Source organism: Danaus plexippus, assembly GCF_018135715.1.
Source record: "Danaus plexippus chromosome 9 unlocalized genomic scaffold, MEX_DaPlex mxdp_24, whole genome shotgun sequence".
Taxonomy (NCBI): domain Eukaryota; kingdom Metazoa; phylum Arthropoda; class Insecta; order Lepidoptera; family Nymphalidae; genus Danaus; species Danaus plexippus.
The window spans coordinates 1,027,467-1,047,591 of NW_026869847.1; the positions used below are offsets into that span (position 1 = coordinate 1,027,467).

At 33.0% G+C, this 20,125-nt stretch overlaps 1 protein-coding gene and 1 long non-coding RNA gene across 2 annotated transcripts in view; one reads left to right on the top strand and one right to left on the bottom strand.

Moving 5' to 3' along the window:
* Positions 1-20,125, top strand: part of LOC116767372 (peroxisomal acyl-coenzyme A oxidase 3-like) — a 97,257-nt gene that overhangs the window by 4,768 nt on the left and 72,364 nt on the right. The gene's annotated exons all lie outside the window — the stretch shown is intronic.
* LOC133320123 (uncharacterized) overlaps positions 4,670-20,125 on the bottom strand; it is a 72,958-nt gene continuing 57,502 nt past the window's right edge. The window contains exons 3-4 of the long non-coding RNA XR_009753572.1: positions 4,858-4,925; positions 4,670-4,774 (exon numbers count right to left, since the gene is read on the bottom strand). This is a non-coding gene — a long non-coding RNA (uncharacterized LOC133320123). The remainder of the gene's footprint in view (positions 4,775-4,857; positions 4,926-20,125) is intronic.

Here is a 20,125-nt window from a genome sequence, read left to right on the forward strand (position 1 = left end):
TGGTTGTGTGTTTACTATCTCTGTAAATCGTTAAACACTTAAAGTGATTCTATCTAGCAACCGAGTGTATTTTTCATTATAATATTCTAGTTTGGCTTCTGAATTACTTTATAGATTTATCAAAGCTAGTCTAATGACATTTTATGAAATGCAAATTTTGGCTTGTTAATTTTAATATTTTTAATGTTGTAGAAGTATTTAATTTCATCTAGATCATGTAGAAACTTTTGGATCTCGAATCTCTAGTGAAAGTAGAGCCTGAGGGCATGGAAATGAGCCAAGTGGAGGCGTTGTTGGTTCATGACGTTGAAAACATCATCACAGATAATGTGCGATAGACATCCATCAACATGCCCAGCAAATCAAGTTCAATTCAAAATTCAAGAGTGGTCGTTCAAGTACAAAAATCGTGTTTTGATAAATTGCAAATAACATTTCAATAAAACAAGGATCCTTTAAACGTAGATTGCTTCATTCTTTCGGTGTTCGATAACAATTGCTTTTGTCTTGTCATTGCGGAATGTCTAGATAAGATTAATGCAGTTTAGCGAAACTAATCGAATTAGGGCTTGGTCGTACTCTAAATCGTCTAATTAATAGAATTTGTCTGCCTTTCCGTAGTTAACCTCGCTTTTATCCTTATCAGTTCTGTGTACAAGCCACGAATAAGCCTTTCATTGTCTCACATAATGTAAAAATCGCCACTTTCACCGGTTAACCGTTTGTAAACATTATATACTTTATGAATTTTTATGTTAAAGAATTGATATCTTAATTTTTATTTCATTTTTTTATTTGAACGACGTCTAAAATTGTATAGATTTTAATAAAACATGTTTCTCTAATTGAATGAGTCATAATGTCTATAGTTATGTTAATTTCGGAATTGTTTTATTTAGAGAAATGGAAAGTCAGGGCATACCTGGTATAATGAACTTGCAAAATGAACTAAATTAACATTATCTATATGTGGACTTTATCTGTATAGTTTTGATGCGGTCGCCGCTATCGGAACTGGTGACTTAGCAGATTTATATAAAATCCACCTTCTCCTTGACTTTTGGACTTCAAATTGTATTGATGCTTTTGAGGACATCAAAAGCGACTTTTAGGAAACGTCACGACTTCGCATTTTTTTTCAAAAACAAAAGTCTAATTCAATACCACTTCTGTGTAAATTGCTTCTTTATTATCTAGACTTATGGATAACTGTGGTTCCACTTTTATTTGGTTGTAAATTGATGTACAAACTATAAGAATATTATATAATTCAAACCAATTTTACTGCCCGACCTCTGTGTCCCTGACCAAACAAACCAATATTTGAAATAAGTAACGATGGTCGTTATTTGCAAAAACTTAAGTAACTTGTAGCGTTGGACATTTAGGGGGTTCAAATATTTATATAAGCAAAGCAATAATGCTAATTGCTTACTCGGACTCAACGCGTGCACAACGCAAAAAGCCATAACCTTATACGGGTTGTTCTAAGCTATTGGCCCTCGTGAATAAGATAAAAACTGACAAAAACGATACTTTTAAGGAGCAGAGCCTCAGGTGTCTGATGTCGGAGTATGGTGGTACATCTGTCAAACTCAATAGATTTAAGAACATTTATTATAACTTATAATTTATTCATGTTTCGACTATAAAGTATGATGAATATTTTGATTGTGAAGACTAAAACAAAAAAAATATTATTTAAACATACGAGCTGTTTTAAAATTATCGATCTAATTGAATTTAATTTATTATATCCAATGCTAGACATGACCTGGTGATTATAATTTCGTTTTGACATAATGAGACATTTGTTTCGACGTGAAATCGCCTTATAATTAATTTATACAGCCTTGTATTTGAATTTGCCTGTAATTATGCTGGACATTTCTATATAAAGAAATATGATTACAGTAACACAAGATTTCATTTGGACTGCGCGGCCTCGGTTGGAGGCTGTACTTCAATAACGTACGGCCTGTGTAAGTATCAGAATCACAGCCATCTCTGTTATACGATGTATAGTTTTATTGGTATATTAAAATCATAAGGTTTCACTAAAGATAGTGAAGCTGTAACGTAGTAATATAATTACTTTCGTAAATAACCAATCGGGATTATTTATATATAAATTATTTCAAAAATACGAGAAGCAACTGAGAGTGTTTACACATATTATCGCTTTTCGCTGGCATCACTGTATAATATCTGCACGTGAGTAAAGCGCATCTAGAGAATACGTGTCTTTCAATCAATGCCTTTCATCGAAGCAAGAAAATAATTTCACATGACATCATAATAGCACTTTAATAGCACTTTCCTTGGCGGCTTGGAAAATCGCTATCACTAATCGTTACATTAACTTTACATAAAGCGAATTCCATCTATGAGATCCTCGTCGCTGCCATATAATGATTTCAATAACTGACACACTTTATAACGTCGGTAATAATTTTATGTATGATATTTTCAGTTCAATAAAAACATTTAAAAGTTAGGTGAACCCGCACTTGTTATCTGGAGCGAGGTGAAAACCATTATAAAACATATATACATTGAAACAACTGTCTAAACACAACCTTATGTACAGGCGATAGAGTACAGGATGCAACGTTAAGTGTTTGTGTGACAGCGTGGGACAGAAGTAGAGGTTACGCGTCACAACTATACTTTTATATCGATTGCTACAAAAAATTTGCTCCCAATACAACGAATTGTTAGTGTTTTGTAAGATATAAACATTTTATGTCTGGCATACTATTTTTATTAAATAAATAACACTTATTTGTGATTGACTCTATTAATGAACATATATATATATATATATATATATATATATATATATATATATATATATTTAATATATTTCAATATAAATTCTTCCTCGAACTGAATTTCATAAATTTTGTATTATATAGATTGTGTTCGAAGTCCAAGTATATTTTTAATATACTTCAAATGATCAGAATGTGAACAGACTTTTAAATTTTCTTTTATACTCAACTTGCATTTTTTTTAAATTCCTTTTCCTTAGGCTCAAATAACAATGAATAAACAATCTTAAAGAATATAACCTAGCTATTGCAAAGACGTTTAAAATCCCGGCAACCAAATGTGAAAACCTAAATACATTACATTCAAAACTGATGCAACACGGGAGCTTAAACAGCTCGTATTAATTTTGAACGGCTCGCATATTATAATTTAAAGCTTCAATTGATAAGCATCAAAGCGCTCCGCCGCCTGCGAACACGAGGACGGCCGATGAAAGGGTTCCGAGCGCTCGATATGTATTGATATCGGCCGCAGCTGCTCCTCCGCATGCAGGAATCAATAATAACAACCTTCGGGATTGCCAAAACGAATTCCATTGACGTGCGACTAACGCGGACAAAGCGTAGGGACCCGTATCTGTTTGCTGAAATATGCTCTAATTATAGTCTTCTCACAAATATTATATATATATCGTAGCAAATCCTCAAGCTCTTGATACATTTTTATTATTAATATTACCTATAATTTTATACATATAATCCTTAAAATTAGGCGGAACCTTTTTTTTAAGAAGCTTCTGAATTTAATTCTTCATACATAATTTAGGATGTCCATACATTGACAGTTTAAGAGCCCCTAATAATGCCTTCCAACGTGTACTTTAGTTAAATATTAATAAATTGTAATTTTGCTTTAAATTATTGAAAACATGGAACGATCGGCAGATCTGAACATTGCAATATATTTTTATATTTCTTATCACTTAATTACAGTTTGGATTATCCAGAACAGCTATACTGACTGCACAGTTTTTGATGAGAAAATTAATGTAAATATTTGTATTATGGTATAAAATATATTTACATCTACATAGTATTAAAAATGATACTACAAGATCTAGCAAATTCTGAGAGTTCATTTTAATATTAAAATCTATTTCCATTCGATTTATTTCAAAATAAGCATTGTAAAGTGAATTTATATCCAGACGAAGTTCGATTTGACGAGCCCTGGGACTATAAAGGGCCGTACTTCATTAAAACCGCATAGCAACCTACCATAAAACTGGATCTAAAACGTACTAAAAGCACTAAAAGCTCTGAATGCGCACGCGCACCTCGTTTATATATAAGAGTAGCTCGACTAAAAATACAGTGATAATGATATACATTACAAACACTCACATTATTTATTATTTCTATGATTTGAAATAGACATTTCATTGTTGAAGTTATAAACAAAGGCGAACCAAGTCAAAACGTTCACCAAATTAGTATAGCTATGGCAAGCAATGTTAATAGTCTTAAATTAAGTTCCCCACGAGGTACCCCGTTCGTAGTCGATTGAGTCGAACCCGATCGTGCGAGGATTGCAAATTGTGTGTATAATTAGATTAATTATTATGACTGGAGTCAGTTATTTTGCACATTCGGGATCACGATCACACACTCACTTGTGATATACACACCAAAGGCGTTCCGATTTGATTAACTCACTACCGAATATATATTTTCTTCGAGCGACTTATTGAAACGAATGTAATAATTAAGATTTTTCTATGAATAGAATAAGTTTATTTTCATTATAAATATCAGCTTTCATACGACGTCATAACGGCCGCGGGCTGTGCGTGCATTGTTTCCATAAATGTATTTACGACTAGAAACGTAAGAAAGCCGGCACTTTCACTAATGCTGAACGTTACTGAACATCTTGATGTGATATCATCGGACATTAATTATAACAATCGCCCGCCGGCCGCCGCCGCTAACAACTTCACCTACAGATGATATAAGAGGCTCGAATCAGATAAACGTGTGGTTACAGAATTATAGAAAAAAAAAAGACTACCATTGTACTTACCTTACTTATTTTGCATATGTTAGTGAGAAATTAAACGTGATGTCCTATCATGTTTGCGAATGTGTTACCTGAAATGAAAAATACATTATTATTTTTATATACATATATATTAACGTGCGGTATAAAATTTTATATTCCACGGATATTAATTGCGAAGTCATGTTACAAGGTCTAAATAGAATTTTAGATTAAGCAATTATGTTACACGCTCGTTAAAATATACACATGTTACTTGGACCTAATGAAAGTATGGAAGTTCCCTGTTAACCAGTAAAAGTACTCAGGTAAATGATAAGATGTATTTTGCGTACAGCGAATTAGCCTAGCTTTACGATAGGCTTTAAATAAATAGTTATGTTGTAGTTTGTTTATTGTTAATCCATACAAACATTTTGTTGATAACACGTTGTAAATGCAGGTTTTATTCAATCAAAAAATTTATTACCAGTGAAAATTAATTGATATCAATTCTTACAAAACAGACATAAATAAATTGAGTGTAAAATAATTTAAAATTTTTTAATTAATTTTTTATGAGGTTCAATGACAGGCTCATTTAAGTATAATATTTGAGTAAATTATGTTAAACGTGACATTGTTAGAATATTCCATTAGAAGGCGCTGCCCTGTGGGGCGCGTCCGTATCTTAAGAACATATGGAGAAAGTTTGTATTTAAGCAGGACTACTAGCGCTCGCTGAGTTCATAATGAGTAAAGGAAACGGTGATGCATTCTTCAGTAGGGCCGGCGGAAGGTGAAAGTAGTAAAAGTACGACGGCTTTAAAATCTCTTTTCTATGGTTGTACTTTTATTGATATAACTTTTTTCTGACTTCACCTCGGAACTATTTAGGACAGACGTCACCACCGTTTAGACGTTGCGTTCAAAACACCGTTAAAGTAACTCCTATAAGTTGGTACTATCCATACGTCTTATCCGGCCGATCGGGTCTATCGCCAAAGCTGCTTACCTATCGCCCCGGTAACATATTTCAATGCCAATTTAAGTTTCCCATATCAAATATCGTTTAGAGCCGCACCCACTATTGTGTTCCATTGACTGATCGCTTGTCAGCGCCCGACAAATCAAGATCGATTCAGATACTATTCTTAATTCGTTTCGTTGTCCCTTTTACTCCCCCCTTATCTGATAACATCTGTCTCGTTTGGAACCGTGAGCATGAACTTAGCTATCGTTTTATATTTGTCATGCTAATTTGTATTTTGGAAAGCAGATGCTGGTAAACGATCTGACATTTAACAAATATAATAAAATTCCATTGCACGTTTTAATGTATATGGCCATTAGCGATATGTTAAATATAATATTATTTCAAAATGCAATATCTTTAATGTGTCGTAGTAAAAATCGCTTCAATAAATATGGGATGTAACATTTTGATGACAGATTGTAAAGCACGCTAAAGATGAGTCTATCAAAAACCTCATTGCATTATAACCGTGTATTTCAAAACGCGGAACTCAGTTCTTGGCACTTCGATACTATTTACGACGTCGTATTGTCATAATTCGCGTCGCTCGCTACATCAAAGGGTTATGCATCAATCTCTATAAACGAAACGTCCGACGACACTTGTTAGTTCTCTATTTATTGATAACGGATCGTAAGCTTTTACTGTTAATATTTAAGGAATAAATAAATACCTTTTAGCTCCATCGAGACGGTATATCGAGGACGAAATCTTTCAAGTTACTGACAAAGGGATGTCATTTTATGCGCAAATGAGAAATATCTAATGGTGTTGTTTTAATACCGCGTTCGCACAGCCCAGACCCCAGCGTAGGGCGGAAGGCACGCGCGACCTGACATTTTGTTGGATGCGCTTCACACTGACGTAACACTTTCTTGTGGCGAAATCGTTCACATTACCCATGTGTCATAAAACTTCAAGACGATTCCGCGACGTTTCCGGGATACTAGTCTTCACGGATTTAATAATTAAGACTGGTAATAAAACGTTCATTTTCATTTAATAGTATTATTACTCATCTCTGACGTCATTCATCTCAGCATGTACCTAGGGACCTGTTACTCAATCGTCTTAACAGCCATTACGGAGACTCGATTCATCTACAGACTTGGCTTTGAAATGAAAATATTTTACGCATCTCTCGACTTACACAATCGGACAATGGAAGTGAGGAGTTAACCGGCGTTGTCTAATCGACGTTTTGTTTTAAAATGGAAAGGCGATGCTTTATTGTGTGAAGTTAAAATTTATTGTGTGTTAACGGAATTCCGAAATCGAGGTTATCTTAACTTGGGACAGGCGAGAAAATACAGGAACGGGTAGAGATACCGCGACATATAGGAAATATATTTAACATGGGCATTTTATAAAACACTATTTGGTAGTTGATGTGATCGTCTCAATAAAGTAAATTATAACTCCTACTCGTTCAATAATAACAACCGTACTTTTAGTGTACTCAATCAATCCTTATCAGTTCATCGATAGAACATTTCGTAATATAGATATTGCGATGTCAAGTGAGATACAACCACACAGTCCTATAGGATAAGTATGTTTGCATAGTTTATACCATATTTATCGTTTGATAAATGAGAGTTAGTGCAGTCCGCGTGGCGCTGACTTTCACTGCCTTCAACCGAATCCGAAACCGCACTATCTATTGCATTTATAATTATACAAAAATAATATTTAAAGATGAATCAGAAAAAATAATTATCATTATGAGGCATTAAATGTATAACAGAGTATCTAATGTCAATTTCTGCTCCAAAACTAGCTGGTGTAGTAAATAAATCAAACATTATCAAATATTAATGCTTCGGAACGGTTCGACAGAGTCCAACTTTCTTTACTCTAAGATCATAAATCTTTAACAGATATGAGCAGATAACGTTACATGAAAGTAAAAGCTTCAAATAATAGTCCGGTGATAGATATTAAATCATCTGGGACAATAGCGAGAGCTGTTGCATGTCTTATGTGACGTTGATGCGTAACATTTACATGGCTATTACACGAGAGAATTGTTTTTTGTATCGACTCGCATAGAGTGACTTATATTAATAATTCAGAACATAACTTTGGTCATTTGCCTCGATAAAATCGAATCAATCCAACACACTCATAGCACAATAATACTTTACACAAATTGATAACATTTTATTTTGCCTTAAAACTTATGAAATTTAACTGTTCTTTTTTTAGAAACAAAAAAATATATTCCTATCAATAACAACTATATGATGTTTGTGAGACAGTACGACTTTCAAACAACAGCTATAAAACTACCCGCTTGTGGTGAGACGCGGATGGTGGAAGTAGATAACCAAGTCAATCTCGATATCACCAGCCCGTGATAATCGAACCTCACGAACGGACGGTCCAGATGAGAATCAGAAGATTTGAAGCAAAACACTTTCATCTGAACTGTAACTATCGGTCGCGGAGTGGAACTACATCAAAGTATAAAGTCCTGTCAGTCCACACCTGCTTACTTTCAGGTTGACTCTAAGCGATTATTAATTTCTACATTATATTAACAATGTAGTATATTCTATAGTACTCAACCTCATTACCTATCTGATTATAGTATTAATCTTCTTTTATCTTCTTGCAAAACTAATAAATATCCAGCCGTTCTTGAAGATTAAAATTTACAATAGCAGCGGGATTTTTAGACTCTGGCATGATTAAAAGCCGGAGCTGTAAAGCAAATTTAGTTGTTTCAAATTTTTCTTATGTTTATGGCTCGATTGTTTATAGTTCGATTAACAAATTCTTGTGACTTCATCAATTAATTGTTAGTACGAAGCTGATGCGCGGAGTAATTTTATAACATTACAATTACATAAAGGTGACGCAGATTATCAAAGAACACAAAACACAGCGTGTTATCGGAAATAGAAGACGGCTTCAATTGCTTTAACCATCGAGGTCAAGTGGAAGCTTCCTGCAATTATAACCCTTATTGTTGAGTGCAGTGCAATCAAAACAGCTTGACGGACATGATGATGCAGTAAGGTGTTCGTGACCGTACTCAGTTCATTAGGTAACCGAGGACCTATTAGTTTTTTGTCATTTATACCTAAACTTTAGAGGTCAATTAATTTAATATTTATATGACAGCTGTTGACTGTTGTTAATTTAATAAAGAAATTATCTTTTCAATATGCTAATACAGCACTATATCCCCAAACGGATCCTCGGCATATTTTTGAAAATTCCACTAGCATTTAACTCTTCAATACTGATGGTTTTATTAGGAATTCATATAAAATATAATTATAGCATAAAGAAGTGTAATTTCGTGTGAAATGTAAAGATTGTTTCAGAGGAATGTGTTATATTTCCGACGACCTTTTGAACGAGCGGATTCAGCAGCTGATGCAATTTATTGATTCAGAAGAGTGACGTAGCAGACACGAAGAGACTTCAGAACGAAGCCAACTGAGTCACGGTCAGGAGACAAATTTGCAAAATGACGTTCGATTGAATCCATTTATATGATAATGGATTTTGTTTGTTCGTGATTTATAAGTTTTCTGCGAATTTTCGTCGAAATACAGCAAGCTGACTAAAGAAATTGCAATTTAAAACAGTTTTACTAAACGCAACCCACACTTAAGGTCCCAAAAAGACCAATTACATGTAATTTCATGTAAAATTCTCTTTTGTTTATTACGGGGTTGTTATAATTCATTAAATTTCACGCGACGCAATAACATGTATAATCCCTTCAATCATTAGCGGGAGGACTACGTGAAGGCTTTCCTGGAAAAAACGCCTTTATTCTGTTGAGACAAAGGATGAAAGCCGCATACTCATCGAAGTTTCCTTGTAATAACGATACAAATCGCGAAGGTAGCATGAGACAGTTTTAAAATTACACTCGCGCCTTGAAAAATGATCGCCGGTTTACTAATCGATGCGTTGCTTTAAAAATTATAAATAAAATGCGACATTATAATCGCCGAAGCCTTATATAACCTTCATTGATCGATCATTAACATCAAAATCGTGTCAACATTTTGATCAAACAGTTTTTTCAGTTCTAGGTTCTGTCTGCGCGAACCTAAAGTTTTTAACAACTGACACTTAATATGTAACAAACTGCATATAATGCATCATTTAACTCAGTTTAAGGTCAAATGAATGAATCTTAACACCTACATTCATTACTGGTGGATCCGTCGGCGCCGAGAAAATAAACCAAATGCAAAATACACTATGTACAATGTCACGTAGATTTACTATTAGGAAAATAATAGATTTTTATGAAAATTGGTACATGATGGATGGCTTATTAAAAATATTTTATACCACTTCTTACAAATAGTAAACATAAACATAAAATATAAGGTAGTATAAACTTTCAAAATAGAACACACTACGTTATTTTTAGCTCATATAAAAAATCTTTAAAAATAATAATGTAATATACATGTAATGAGTTAATTGAACTTTTCATTGACTCCAATCCGTGGAGCCTGACCCGTCACGCAGCACCCAAGGCCGCGCAATGTCACGACCGGGATAATTCACTGATGCGTCATGGCTACATACAGCTAAAGGTGTTGCTGTCCGTGCATCAATAAAAATCAATAAATATCTTAAAGACTTGTAACAGCGTCATTTCCGGTGACATTTTCCATTTACACTTCCAATGCGGAAACCGTTAATGCGTCCCTTCATCTATTCAGAGGCGATGCTATGAGGTACTGAATAGTTTAATTGCTTATACGATGCTGGTGATTTAGATTTCCTTAATGTATTTTTTCTGAGGAATAAGGAATACGAGGAAGGGTATTGCCTTGCGAAGTTTTACTTATCCCATTGATGGTTCATCGGTGATGAAACAGTCCACCGTAATGACTACATAAATTTATTCCAAAACAATTTTCTACCGTCAATAAATAAATAAATAATATGATAATAAATATGTATACTATGTATGTACGTACTCGTATTTTAAATACAATGTATTATATTAAAGACAAAAGAGAACCTTTACATTAATAAATTAATATAATTTATTACAATATCGATGAAATCCAGCCTTAGAGGTGTGAAATAAAGACGAAGGAAACACGCGGAAATTGAATCCTTCCATCCTTACAATAAAGAATAGAATTCTCTGCATTAAAATATATTACGAAAGAGAGGTCAAATGTTTAAAAATTTAATAAACGAAGCATTAATAGATTTTAATAATGTTTGAAGAGAAAGTTGGTATATAGATATATGTATGTCGTTGTATTATATAAGAGACGAAAACTCGTTTTGTAGTGTGTTTAATTTAATCAATTTTTTAATACATTCAGTGTAACAGGTTGGATTATATCATAGCTCGTGAAGTGGAGTTTATGTTTATTTAGATTTATTTGTTTTCTATAACATTAGTTTTAAAAAACGACCTAAATACTCATATTTCGTTACATAGTTATTAATCGCCCTTTTATAAATGAAGTTAACATTTTAAATGTATTTTTCACACAGTACCTACTCTATTAATTATGTTTAGATAGTGCTCTATATCTATCTATATCAATATGGCTATGTTCTTAAATTGATCTCATAAAAACTAGTGGACTCATAAGAAAAGAAAAGTGTTTTATAATGAAGGCGTAACTCATTACGTAACAAATCATTTCCAAAAATAGTTCGTAATTCATACCAAACTCATTAGTCTTAAAGTCATAGAAAAACCTCTGAAGATCGCTGAATCGCTCGCTCACTCGCTCATTAATTACTAAGTTCTGCATTAATTTTATCACCTCGGACGACACTCATTATAAGAATAATTTAGCAATGCAAATCATCACCGGGTAATTCTTGAAATGTCCTTGGGACTGGATAACGCATCTCGTTCCCAGGTCCCGGGTATTGAGATGCGCTGCGCGAACACATTGCGATGCATTGCACGCTCCAATTGTTCCAGCGATGCGCTCGCGACTAAGGATTTCCATTTATATTTAATGGACTATAATCGCGGTTATGGTTCGAGTGAAATATGTTAATACAGAGATTTGATGCTATTTCTCGTTTTTTTTTTTAATTTTTATTTCGCAACGAATTCGGCAAAACTGTAACTGTATTCTGAAAGAATAATTTCTTGGCTCTTAGTATATGTTTATATTTTAAAGGGTCAGTTATGAATAATAGGTGAAATATAACTTTTAATTTAAGAAATATACGTACGATCCAAATGTAGGTACTTTTTAGTATATGAATTTTAAATGACTTATAGACATGTTTGGGGTCTGCGTAGCATTTTTCGACTTTAAAAATATTTAATCTAAAAGACAAATTATTATTTTAATGTTATGAATTGTAAAAACAAAACAGTACAAAACATCTCGTCTATCAGAAGTTTATTGATTGCAATACAAAGTCATGACAGTTAAGTTTATTTCCGGACCTTTAAATTAAACAGGACCCAAAGCAATAAAGACGGCCGAAGCTGTTTGGACACGCAATAAATGATAACAGCGGAAAATGTATATAATGATCAAAGTTTAAGTTCAATAACCTCGATGGGCCATTTAAACCCGTGGTTATATTTTACCAGATTGAACGAAACATACAAAGGCAGAGACGATCCCGCCATGTAAAAGCTTTAATACGAGAGTATCCAACGTGTAATTGCTACCCGACATGTGAACTCAATCATCTGCATTTTGAAAGCCTGATCTGGAAAGGTGCAACCCTCCGCGTCAAATAAAACATTGATGTACAGGAAACTGACCCTGGACGACCCGGTGTTAAGGCTGTGCGAAATGAAATATTAGAATTATGATTGAGATAAAATTAAATTATAAGCATTTAGAATCCTCTTATATCCTCCGCCATCAAACGGTACTCGAAGTCACTATGAATAAGTTATAAATCATCTCTTGACACGGGCACTGCTATAACGGTGAGAGATTTCGCACATGGATTAAGGCCCTGTGTGGTCGCAGGTTCGATTTTCAACGTTTTATTTGATTAATCGTCTTTCAAACACGCTAGGTCAGGAGTACCGAGGTACAAACTTTGAGAAAAAAATACATCCTTTCAAGTTCTGTACGGATATAATACTCAGCGATATGATTGATAGCATTCACATAATTTAGGAACAGAAAAAATATTCGTAATATATGTACTTGTAACGACATAATTACAATATAATTTATGGTTTGACGGTCCCAGCACTTGTTTTTGTGTCAAAAATATGATGATTACCTACTTGAAATCTCCGCCGATTACAAGTAATTTAAGCCATTTAAACAAACCTAAAAGTTTAATAAAATTAATTTAATTATTTAGCTAAAAGTAATTTAACTATGAATATAAACGTAAGGTTTGGAACTTTAGCTAATGTTTCATACCTGAATGCTCAATAAAGTTCAATGAACTAATTGCTTCTACAGAAATGGCTTAAATGACATTTTTAGCACAAAATGCAATACTCTCAGGGCGAAGTAAATTATTACAAGCAATCATAGCTTTTTATCACTACTCATTTTAACAATCCATCTCTCGTATTATAAATGCAAAAAAAATATGTATGTACTTGAATCTGGGTACCTATATATTTTTATATATCGTAAGTACATAATCGTTAAAAACAAAAGAGAAGTTTAAAAGTTAAATTTTGTAGCAAATATTCTCCATAAGAGGATATCAATTATTCTGATCAGACAGATAACAGAGACCCAGTTAAATTATATCGGCACGATAAACAAGCATCACTTAAATAGTTGACTTAATTAAAACAAACATTAGGAAAACAGCCGTCGACAACTCGTTTCTGACTCACTCTCAAACTGATTTCCCTTTTTTCCATCACTTTTCATTGCAAATATAGATTTATATGAAATGTTAACCCATTAGATGTTAATCAATTGATACTTTAAAAGGCGATCAGACATCAATGATAGATACAGGTTACAAAAACAAATATTTCCTTAAACAGTCACCGCAAACTAACTAATTGTTACTGGACTTAGTGAAAGTTGCTTAACCGAAACTATTATCTTTATAAACTATTTAGGTCATGTATAAGAATATAATATTAAATTTCAACACGTCCTTAGTTGTTATTCAAATCGGGTATAACTTTTCTAATTTTTCTGTATTCCAGCACGTGTGTATGCACGTGTGGTTTCACCGAACAATAGTTGAATAAATTGTTATTATAAGTCATTAATAAATAATACAAAAGTGTTTTTGAAAAAATCGAGAGCGTACAGCCGATCTACGTGATAACGAAGCTCTGTAATTGATACTCGAATCTCGATCGGATAAAGGTAAACAATGAGCTCTGTGTACGACGTACTAATATAGAATACCCGACATCATAACCGCTGTGACGTTCACAATTAAGATGATTTACAGCGAGACAGCACACGATGCGATTTAAATTCTCAGCTATGTAATTAAATCGTAAGAAATGTTTACGGTGAAAAAAAAAAGTGTAGGTTAAGTGAAAGTTATTTATATATAATAATAATATAACGAACTGATCACAAATCGATTAACGAACGAGAACGGCTCTACAACCGGTAACGTAATTGGTATCAGCGCCGACGGAACTATTCCGATTCGAGTTTTGCGTGAAATGATTTATATTGTCGGTTAAAATTATAGAAACCGAATTGGTTTTGATCTTGTGTTCATAGCATCGGTGTAACAGAAGTCTGTTGTTATTGGAATGTTGAATTTGAAACACGTCGATAGGCCTATCTTGTTGTAATGAGAGGATTTTTCATAGCAATATTATGAACGAGAGAGCTTTAAAATGCAAAAAAAAGTACATAACACACGGAATACTTCACGATTCTAGTTAGAAAATTTTATATTAATTTTGTAATAGGTATGTTAAAATGAATTTTCTAACAAATAAACCGTGTGGTGTAAAACAGGTGACAATACGGTTTAATTCAGTATGTTGACATAATTCATATTTGACTGTGTCAAATTTTACACTAATTTTAAACGAACACTTTTGATTTTTCACTCGGTAATAACATGAACACTGAACTCATACAAACGACCGCACTATTTAAATATTACGGCATATATTTTAATGTAATCAAATTTGTTTCAATAAATAACTTTCATTAACAGTAATATAATCATCACGTATGATAATTTTTTTCTTGACAAAGATATTATGACATCTATTTATTAGTCTTTGGGTAATGGTTAAAAGAGACGGTAAAATTAGCTATAATAGCAGGGCCATAAATCATAAGGCTGTGAGGGAAATTTGTTACAAATGAAATCGAGTAAGTATGGGAAGTGAATCGCCAGCAATTATGTACCATTGATTGTTCTTTGTGAGAGGAAATCAATTAGTTGGTAATCGTAAGTACCGAGTGTGAGAGATATTGGATGTTGTTGAGCTTTTATTACAATCGTACCTTTCATTAATTACGAGTGGTGCAGATGATGAACGTACCTGTAACAGAAGAAGGAATGAAATTAAGAAGGTATTTAATATGTTAATATTTAAAAGACATTGTGGTTTACTACGTGTTTTACTGAGAAATATAGAAAAAAATACAAACGTTGGATTATATTTGGGATTTGTTTTTATCTAATCGATTATTTTAAGTTAATAAGTAGCCATAACTATTTTAAACAAGGATTAAATTATTATGTTTTATATCTCAGTCGTGTGTACTAAACATTCCTAAACGGACCCAGTGAGGTACACGTCTCATATTAATTTCACAACTACATATAAAACGCGGCGTTCGATCTCGGTGGGCCCTAATGGTATTATCGATGGTGATTTCCACTTGTTACAGTAAATCGAAGCGATTATAAACAAGGCATTGCCCGACTTTCCCCGGCCGCTGGTGGGTGCGGCTCGCTAAATCACCGGCACTGGATAAATCCTTGCATTCGCTGATTTATTGTAATCCTTGGATAATAAATCTAGTTTGTTTAGAGTTATGAGATGTGAATGAACCTGGAATGTATCGACAGCGGTGGAGTATCGGTGTTAGCATGGCAACACGCTCCGTGAACACAACCAGCGATGAACAATAACACCTACCATGCATATAACATACACACATTATTTATATAGTCTTACGAGATACTTGCAATTAACTTGATATTGTGATTATTATATGAAGACATGTTTTGGAGATACTGACGTTCTGATAAGCTCACTTATTTAATATTAAAAAAATATATGACTTCAATTACGCCGTCTCATAGGACATTGAATAAATATGAAGATTAATCATATTATTAATACGTGAAGCGGAAACTTGATATCAAAGTTTAATAGAGTTGCGAGAACGAATGAATCTGGAATTTAACACATTCAACGTTTATAACACGAGAAGTTCACAGAGCTATGTTATTAATTAAAAAAAAATATATTAAAAATATATTCTCATATTTAAAATTAACATTATATGTAATGATAATTCTATTCTACTATCGCATTTGAAAAATCAATTAACTACTGTGGAATATTGACAGTTCGACGACATGTAGTGAATATACATGTACATATATAATACACATGTCAACTGAGAGAAGGTTACTTCACGAGTCACATAGAAACACGGCACTGGCATAACGTAGGAAACCAGTAGAAACTCACTTACAAAAACTTATCCGGAAGAGTTTAATCAGAAGCAATTACTCCATCATGATACATTACGTGATCGGCCATTATGACAGTGTAAACGTTACTGTGACAAATGGACACTTTCCCTGAGCAGGTGTCCATCGTCGTGTTGAACATGAAAATTAATTATGGAAAGATTTATATGTATTAGAGGCTTTAATGTGTTGAGCACGGTCATAGGAGAGCTGGAAGGTAAAGGATTACGTTATCCGTGATGAATATATCGGAGCTGCATTACGTGACGACGTTTTAAAGCTGGCGTAAGAAAACATTAGACGCAACGATCGCATCCGATGTAGGATTTCATAGAAACATTAAGCCGCTTGATTATAAAGCTATAAAATAATCGATGATTGTTCAAAGAACAATATGAATTCTCATTTACAGCACAATCCAACGAATCGCTTCGATGTATCATACATTTATAACGTGTAGATGCGCGGGCGCAGGGATTGTTGCGAGCGTACACGTCCATATAATACGTTCAAATAAACATTTCATATTATATGATATGAATAAGTCATAATGTAAACTCTTGATATGCAAAGACAGTTTGTCGTTTCGCTCTGAGACAGTGATACCGTCTCGTGAAAATACGGAACGATATTTTTTCGTTACAAATTTATCATCAGCACAATGTAACTAATTGGATTCGCTATACTCTCGTTTGATACAATTTAATTGAATTTATTAATTCAGTTATTGCATCATGGCGCTGCTCGCGCCTACTACATCGACATTAAATTCGCTGGAAAGCGAACGCACATCCGTCCATGACTTTCAATATCGCCCGAGCCCATATAAAAAATATACAAAGATATCTCTTTAAATTGTCTGTAACGCTTTCAATAATGCTGTAATTGCATCAAATTTTCAACACTTTATATTATTTATTTTATATATTAGAGAGTAACGTGTAATAACAATGCGGAGGAGATAATAAAAATGAAAATTTAAAAGTATCAATTACGTCGATGTGAAGATGTTACTTTAGATACGAAATTAACGTGATGAAGTTATATTTTATTACGTTAAAACATGATAATCTGAGCAGTACTCTCGCAGAGCGTCTGCATCGCCAGATGTACAGATTTCTCTGTTAAATAATGTTGTTCGGTACATGTTGGTCGTCTCTCTATTATGTAACCGCTTCATTACCACCGCCATATTAACATTGACGGCTGTCAATTAAACTCTCCGTGTTGTATTTAATAAGGAACACTGTGAAGTGTCACCTTGAATGCATTATTGATAATCGGTAATCTTTTATCTTTATTTTTATAGTTAATCCGATACTTTCTTTATACGTATCGTTTTAATAGGTTATGTAATTTATTTATAGTTTCGTGTACACACTAATTCATTGTTTTCTATAAATATAAAAGTTTAGTTATCGTGATATGTTCTTTTTAATAGTTATTGTTTGTTCATGATCGTAATATATGATGATGTAATTCAATTATAGATCCAAGGACTTAAATGGCACCGCTAATGGTCGGATTCTTTCCCCAACTCACCGTCGGTGATGAGGAGGTGGCATCGCCAATAAGGCAACAGACGTGAAAGCCGAATGACAACATACACGTCTATCAAACACTTTCACTCTGATGATGGAAGCTAAAACGGGAAAAATATCCGCTAGTGATTTCTAAGAAAATTACGTGTTAAGATAATTAGCAAATTGTATAAGGCAGCTCAATGTAGTCACTTGTTCATGTTACTTACTACCGGAATCCACTTGTATTAATAAATTTATAAAAGAAACACTACTCTAATCAGTAACCTCTTAATGATGTTAAAGGAAATTATTAAATAAAAAACTTTAAACCTTTCGTATATTTTTTAAAATTTGCTTGTGTCCGAGGTATTTTTATACCATATGAACCGATTTAACTGAAACTTTGGCTGATTTTCGAAGAAATAGTTGCATAAAGACTTTTGCCAAAACATACACCCGACATTTAAACTTCCAGAATTACAAAATTAACTTTAAAATAATTTAGTATCAGTAGTAATATATAAACCATTTAACTATAACATAACCGTTATACAACTAACGAGTATATAACAACTCCCATGATGAACAACTTCTAATTTCCTAATAAAGTTTTTCATAAAATTTTCCAAGGAAACTGTCTTACGTAAGTTCCCGGTTCAGCGTCTTGACTCAAATGACAAAACTTTCATAACCTGTCCACTCAAAAACTTTCCCAGTCAATTTAGTCAATATTTACAATACGTTAAAGTTGTTAAGTCATGAGTGAGTGCTAATATATTCCCTCAACTCACAACACTACACTTGATTTTGGTGTATTTACAATAAAAATTCCAATAACATTTAAGCAACATATTTATTTATTAGTTTCATAACTCAGTGTAGAAAGAAGAGCCGATACATTTATACAAGTTTATATTTTTATTATGCTGAATAGTTATTGACTATGACCACCTGATGGTAGCTGGGTATGATGTCGTAGATGGTGAACCGACTGTCTCAGTACACTACCACTCCTTCACACGCTCGAGTCGTTCTGAAGCTGCTGTTCTGACATAATACTATATCCTAAGACCTAACCATTTATTAAAGACATAATATGATTTTAAGAATGATTTATGTATAACAATTTGTAATATGCAAAAGGTAACATTTAAAAACACCTTTATCTTGACTGTGTTCATAAATCTCTGACTATGTCCAAGTTCCAAGAATTTCTAAACAGTCATAAACGTTTATATTGTTTATATATTATTCAGAAAGAATAATTTAAGCATCATTATAACTCAGTTATATATTTATTTTAATCTGGAAATAGATTTAAATGTCAAATTAAGTGTAATCATCTCGAGGCGTGGTTGCATCTGTGCCGACAAGTTATAATGTGTGCGCTCAACTAAGATATGCATAATATAAATAATATATAATGAGACAGAAATATAAAATAGTGATATTTAATAAATGTACAGTAAGAATGAAAGTTCCTTAGGATTAAATAATAATTCTGAGGTGATTACATTTTCCATTCCACCATAGAATCCATTTTTGTATGATAATGATCTGTTGTTGGAGGCTGTAACGGCCAAGCAGTCTGGAGGCTTCAGAAAAAATATAGAACTTGATCCTGTATGGAGGAGGCAACGAACCTGACTGCTGGCTTGATATACATTTCTGATGTGACGTGCTTTTGACGTGACGGGGAAAGGGAACTTTTTAAGAAGCTGCTTCATAAAAAGATGAACTTACCGAAATCAACGGAACATTTTGGTTCCTTACCTACAAATTCCATTAAATAAAATCACAATTCCCTTAAATACATATCCATATAATATTATTTTAAATATTAAATAATTTTAATGTTATAAAGTCTGTAACTTAACAGATTTAAAAGGAAAATATCTTGTTTAAGGCACAATTAATTTAGATATCATTGGTTTATATTATAGTATTCATTTTATCCTGGAACAAAATCCTTATCCTTACATGTTTCGAAATAAAGATCCACATATTGAGAATAATATTATAAGTATATTAAAATATAATTATTCTAAAGTATTTGGGAATTTAATGATCCTAGCATAAAACTAAAGTGAAGTTCAGACATTACAAACAAAATAGGATGTTATATACAATTAACATACGATAT